A 5,193-nucleotide genomic window follows, 5' to 3' on the forward strand; every position below is an offset into this window, starting at 1 on the left:
CAGGGCGAAGCACAGGCCCTGGCGCAGGCCCGGGTGGGTCAGGAGCTTTAAGCTAGTTAGGGCATGATGCCAGGAAACAACCTTGGCCGGAGGGATGGGTCATCTTCTGACATTGTTGTGCTTCTGGCTGCTGCGGCCACCAGCCTTTTAGAGAGGGAGAGCGGAGCAGGGACCCACGGTGCACGCTGCTAGGGAGCACCCTAGAGCACACGTGTGCACATGGGGGCTTGAGGGGGTGGAGGGACGTAGGCAGTGAGGTCAGTCACCAGCGAGCTGGGCTTGGGCAAGGGCTGCGAGTGGGCGGCAAGGGGACGAGCGAGTGAGGAAGGCTCGGCGGAAGGCCTGCGGAGCGGCTGGGCGTCACGCTGAGCTGCGGGCCAGGAAAGGTGGCCGAGGGCAGACGCTCGTTGCCGTTCCTCTCAGGCTCACGTCACCTCTCCTCAGGCAACGGCTGAAGCCTCAGGGATGGTAGAGCTGCGGGACCAAGCCAAACCCTGCCTCTCAGTGGGGTTGCTGGGAACAAATACTTAGAGTCTGTGGAGCCAAGAGAAACTTTCATTAATTCAAACAGGCATACATTTGCCTGCTTACTTAGTTCACAAGCGTTATCAGCTGAGTTCCCCCAATGGGGTGGATTGACACAGCCTATTTTCCTGGTTGGTGGAATTGCTGTGAACCACAAACAGTAATTTTCCTTCCGTTTAAGCACAGCAGCCAGCAGGAAGGGGACAAGGGTGGGGTGGAGGCCGGCGAGGAAGCAGGTGAGCGGCCGAACGAAGGGGCGCCGGGGCAGGGGCCTCACCCCACCCTTCTCAGTGCTGCACTCTGGCCCCACCCGCTCTTACAGCCCTGCACCCACACCCTTCCCTGGTGTCCGCCGCTCCAGCGGCCACGGCAGCTCGCTGAGCCATCTCGCCGCCGTGGGACCCGGGCGACACCGCCGCCCGGGCTCGGCTAACTGCTGCACGCTCAGGCCGCCTTGTCCTCACGCCCGCCCGGTAAGTAGGCACTGTCTTTACCTCTTTTAGACAGATAAGGAAGTTGGGGTCTAGAGAGCTTAAAAAGAAGCCCAGAGTTAGGCGGTTACGTGTTCCCCGCGCTGTGTCCGGTTTCTCTGTCCGCAGAGGGGCTGCACTAGCAGGAGGTCAGCCTGAAGGGGGGCGAGGGTGCCTCAGTGTCCTGGGGCTGCTGGACACGGCACCACCAGCCCGCGGCTTCGAGCGACAGTTCGTTGTCCCACAGCACCACGGGCAGAAACGGAGGTGCGGGTGCTGGTGGGGCCACAGCCCAGGGGAGGGGAGGGGACCCTCTTCTGGCTTCTGGTGGTTCCTTGGCTCAGCGTGTGTCTGTGTCCACATTTCCCCTTTCCCGAGGACACCAGCCACACTGAATAGGGGCCACCCTACCCTAGTATGACAGCCTGTTAGCATGTTACTGATTGCATCTGCGGTGACCCTGTTTCCAGAGAAGCTCACATTCTGAGGCCCTGAGGGTAGAACTTGAATCCACGACTTTTGGAAGACACAGCTCACCGGTACCAGAGCTGCTGGGTAAGATGACTCTCAGCTATTTTGTGGCCTATTTCTCTCCACTCCCAGCAGAACCACACACATCTTCCTACTACCCGTGTGGGTGGGGGGCAGGGAGGGGTGCAAATAGGGAGTGAAAGGGGGTTGAGGAGGCTGGAGTAATTCCCGTCTCCTACCTCTGGCCTCACCGATCCTCAGGCTGTGTCCATTTGTCCTGAAGGGACTACAGGGGACTCCCTCAAGACCCATGTGTCCTCTGTGTATACAGGTGGCTTCTCCTTCATTACATGCAAACACCCGATGAGCAGCTTCATGCCCAGTATTTTGAAACTTCCATTAAAGGAGAAGTCATGACCAGGTGAGTGTGACTCAGTGGTTAGAGCATCGGCCCGAGCACTGAAAGGTGGCGGGTTTGATTCCCATCAGGGCACATATCCAGGTTGCAGGTCCCATCCCCAGTCCGGGTGCGTGCTGGAGGCAATCAGTTGATGTTTCTCTCTCATATCGATGTTTTTCGTTCACTTTCCCTTTCTCTCTAAAGTCAATAAAAACATTTTTTAAAAAAGTGAAGTCTATTTTTGACCCCTTGAATCTGACCTTGTGACTTTTAAAATTTATCTTTATTGTTGAAAGTATTACAAATGTCCTCTTTTTTCCCCCCATTGAGCCCCTCCACCCCACACCCTCTCCCTAGGCCTTCACCACACTATTGTTTGTGTCCATGGATTATGAATATATGCATATAAGTTCTTTGGTTAATCTCTTCCCACCCACTCCTCCACCCCCACTTTCCCTCTGAGATCCCTCAGTCTGCTCCATGCTTCTGTGGCTCTGGATCTATTTTATTCATCAGTTTATTTTGTTCCTTACATTCCACATATGAGTGAGATCATGTGACACTTGTCTTTCTCTGACTGGCTTGTTTCACTTAGGATAATACTCTCCAGGTCCCTCCATGCTGTCTCAAAGAGTAAGAGATCCCTCTTTTTTCTAGCTGCATAGTATTCCACGGTGTAAATGTCCCACAGTTTTTTATCCACTTATCTACTGATGGGCACTTGAGGTGTTTCCAGATCTTGGTTATTGTAAATTGTGCTGTTATGAACATAGGGGTGCATAGATCCTTTATGATTAGTGTTTTGAGTTTCTTAGATATATTCCTAGAAGTAGGATCACTGGGTCAAATGGCAGTTCCATAAATCCATCTGATCTAGTGTGTCATTTAGAGTCACTGTTTCCTTGTTGATTTTTTTTGGTCTGGAAGACTTATCCAGTTAAGTCAGTGGAGTATTAAAGCCCCTACTATGACTGTGTTGTTGTCGATTTCTCCCTTAAAGTCCTCCAGTTAAAAAAAAAACATATTTAGGTGCTCCTATATTGGGTGCATATATGCTTAGCAGGGTTACATCCTCTTGATGGATCAATCCCTTTAGTAGTAAATAGAGTGATGGTGGCATGGAGAAGAGAATTAACCAAAACTTAGGAGTCAGACAGGATTTCCCAGAGCAAGAGACCCTTGAACTGAGACGTGAAAGTGAATAAGAATTAGCCAGGGAAAGGATGGGAAAGGCTCATCTCCTCTGGTGAGCTGCTTAGGGGATGGTGGACTATCCGTTCAGTGTTCCTAGACCCACCCTCTCCCTAGCCCCAAGCAGGTGAGCAAATGAACAAACCAATTGCTACACAGAAAGCTTTAGACTTCATTGAAATTTTCAAATATCCAGGACAATATTAACCATACTTTTTATTAATACTACAGGCCCAGATTTGCTCATGGCCTGCCAGCAGTGTTTGAAGAAACCAGAGGATACAGACAGTGCTTTATTTAAACCCCCTTTGCTTCCATTTTGTCAGCTTTAAGCACTTTCCTGCCATGTTCATTTTGATCTTCCTTGAAGATGTAAAAATAGGCACCTCTCTAAGCCTCTCCCAGGGGGCCTTTGGTCCTTCACCCCTGTGTGCTTTCCTGTTTTAGGGACAGAATGAGCCTGCATGGAGCTGAGCCTACAATGCATTGAAGAAGGGTAATACTTTGCAAGTGTTCAAAATGGGAAGGCCTGGGGTGGTGGTCAAAGATGGGAAAAAAGGGGACAGCTGTAATACTTTCAACAAGAAAGATAAGTTTTTTAAAAAGGGAGATCTGTGATGCAGAAACGTAAACAGAAATGTGCCAATATTCAGCAATGAATGAGCAACCAATTTATGAACCTTTTTGGTATGCAGGAGAGAAAGCAGCTACAGGGCCTCTTATTTTAACTAAAGAAAGCAACCCTATGAAATATAAAAAAACTAATTTAACCTACAGGCTCCATCTGTGTAATTTATATCTCACATTTGATAGAGTGACAAGTCAAGAGAGAAAGAATAAAAGATATAGACACATATGCATGGCCATCTAATTCTATACACCTGTCTTTTACATCCCTCCTTTTATAGAAAAGAAACTGAGATCAGGAGAAATGAAGTGTGCTCACATTCAGAGAGCAAAATGTATCTGGGGTGACAAGCCCATTTATTATCTTGATTGTGGTGATGGTTTCAAAGTGCATACATATGTTAAAGCTTATTGAATTACACACTTTGTGTGCAGTTTATTATATGTCAAGTATGCCCAATAAAGCTTTCTTTAAAAAAAGAATAAAGGAAAAATGAAATGTTTGCATGGGAAAGTAACACTACTGGACTGTAATTTTGAAAACTGTAGAATGTGAGACAGACGCCTTCTTCAGTAAATTAATTACTAAGAAAAACAAAGAGGAAAAGAGAACCCATAAGTCAGAAGAGACGTGAGGAACAGATCCATCAAATACAATGTGTAGATTTGTTTGGATCCAGATTCAAACAACTCAACTGTAAAATAACATTTTTGAGGATATCAGAAAAATTTATATACTTACTGCATAACTGATGATAGTATGTGATTAGTGTTTTTATTAAGTGTGATAATGGCACTGTGGTTTTGATTACAAAAAAATTAAAAGGTGCTTATTCTTTAGATAGAGATGGAAATACCTACAGGTGAAGTATTAGGATGTCTATTATTTGCTTTAAAATAATCTGATGGAGATATTTGAAATGTTAAGATGGGGGACACCTGGAATACTCTCGACAATAAATATTTTTTAAAAAGAAATAAATGTTAAGAAATTGTATGCAATTCTTATTATAATAACAATGGCATATTTCTTAAATCTAGAACAAATATTCCAAAAATTTATATGGAACCCAAAAGACCCCAAATAGCTGCAGCAATATTGAGAAAGAATAATAAAGTTGGAAGGATCACAATCCCTGATATCAAACTATAGTACAAAGCCACTGTAATCAGAATGGCTGGACCTGGCACAAGAATAAGCATATAGATCAATGGAACAGAGTAGAGACCCCAGAAATCGACCCAACCCATTACTCTCAATTAATACTTGACAAAGGAGGCAAGAACATACAATGGAGTAAAGACAGTCTCCTCAATAAATGGTGCTGGGAAAATTGGACAGGTACATGCAAAAATATAAACTAGACCAACTTACACCATACACAAAAATAAACGCAAAATGAATAAAAAACTTAAATGTAAGTAGTGAAACCATAAAAATCCTAGAAGAAAACGTAGGCAGCAAAACCTCAGACATCTCTCCTAGCAATATGTATGTTGATACATCTC

General features: G+C 45.9%; 1 long non-coding RNA gene across 1 annotated transcript; it reads left to right on the forward strand.

Moving 5' to 3' along the window:
- The first annotated feature begins 957 nt into the window (after positions 1–957).
- Positions 958–1,872, forward strand: LOC107532705 (uncharacterized). The gene is made up of 3 exons (XR_001602763.2): positions 958–998; positions 1,466–1,550; positions 1,798–1,872. It is a non-coding gene; the product is annotated as an uncharacterized LOC107532705 (long non-coding RNA).
- Positions 1,873–5,193: the final 3,321 nt, after the last annotated feature.

This window comes from Miniopterus natalensis, chromosome 13, assembly GCF_054644295.1.
Source record: "Miniopterus natalensis isolate mMinNat1 chromosome 13, mMinNat1.hap1, whole genome shotgun sequence".
Classification (NCBI taxonomy): Eukaryota; Metazoa; Chordata; class Mammalia; order Chiroptera; family Miniopteridae; genus Miniopterus; species Miniopterus natalensis.